Genomic DNA, 1,113 nt, shown 5'->3' with positions numbered 1-1,113 from the left:
GATTTCTGGTAGAAAAATTCCAACGACCGCCTCACTTTGTTCTGATCACATTCCGACCCTTTTTACAACGAAGCGTTGCCCATTTCTATTTCGACGCAATCCGAAGTTTTTAACAAAAAATACAACGTTTTTAGAAGCATGTTTCAAGGTTGAGTTCACGGCCCCATTTTAAATTCTTTTACTGTTTCTAGGGGAGAATACATGTTTAAAACGATATATTGTTTATATTAATTGAATTTGATTATTGTTTATTATAAACTAAAGTTGTTATTTAATCGTTATATTAATTGTCGGTAAACTGTCGCTATTATATAATGGATAAACTACATTGTCGTTACTCTGCTCACATAACCTGGATATTAGTTATGCACTGTCATTACTCTGTCCACGTAACTAGGATATAGTTATGCTACCCATATAACTTATGCAATGGTTATACGTTATTATTATAAAACATATATTATAATTATACATTGTTAAACTTTGGTCTGGTAACCTTTACATTTAAAGTTAATGCACATACATTTTTAAAACTACTCTCTTAATCGTTCAAACCCTACTTTTAAATATCATTTCCTCTTCTTCAATCAATGAGATTAAGTAAGAATCAAAGCTCGTTCGATAGTAATCTCCGAGTTGATATAGAATCAGACATTAATATTAGAGCCTTATTAAGGCAAACATTGTTTGATTTGAATAGCTCGTGCATTTGCATTTGGATCAAGACTCAAACAAATCCACTTACAGAGAAGAATTGAGAAGAAGCTAGAGGATTTTTTCTTTACTAAAAAAGATTACATGTTGTTATTAGAAAGGGATTTTCGTGCTTGTGAAATCATCATTCTCAATCCCGTTTGTCTTCATCCTCCCATGCTGTTGTGATATCGTTTCAATCTCCTTGGAATTATATAAGGATTTTTATGCTTGTTTTCTTGCTCCAAAGATTTTCCCGAGTCTTTGATTAAAATCTCCATGGAATTATTTAGGTTTTTGATGCTTGATTTCAACTTCGTATGATTTTTAATTCTTATGCATATCTTCCAAATCATATTAGAATTGTTGCTCCTAGGACTTTTTTTTTTGTTGTAGGTTTCTTTTTAGATGGGGGGTACA

The sequence above is a fragment of the Lactuca virosa genome, chromosome 7 (assembly GCF_052849685.1).
Source record: "Lactuca virosa cultivar CGN04683 chromosome 7, Lactuca_virosa_CGN04683_v6, whole genome shotgun sequence".
Taxonomy (NCBI): domain Eukaryota; kingdom Viridiplantae; phylum Streptophyta; class Magnoliopsida; order Asterales; family Asteraceae; genus Lactuca; species Lactuca virosa.
Note: the sequence above shows the minus strand (reverse complement) of the source record.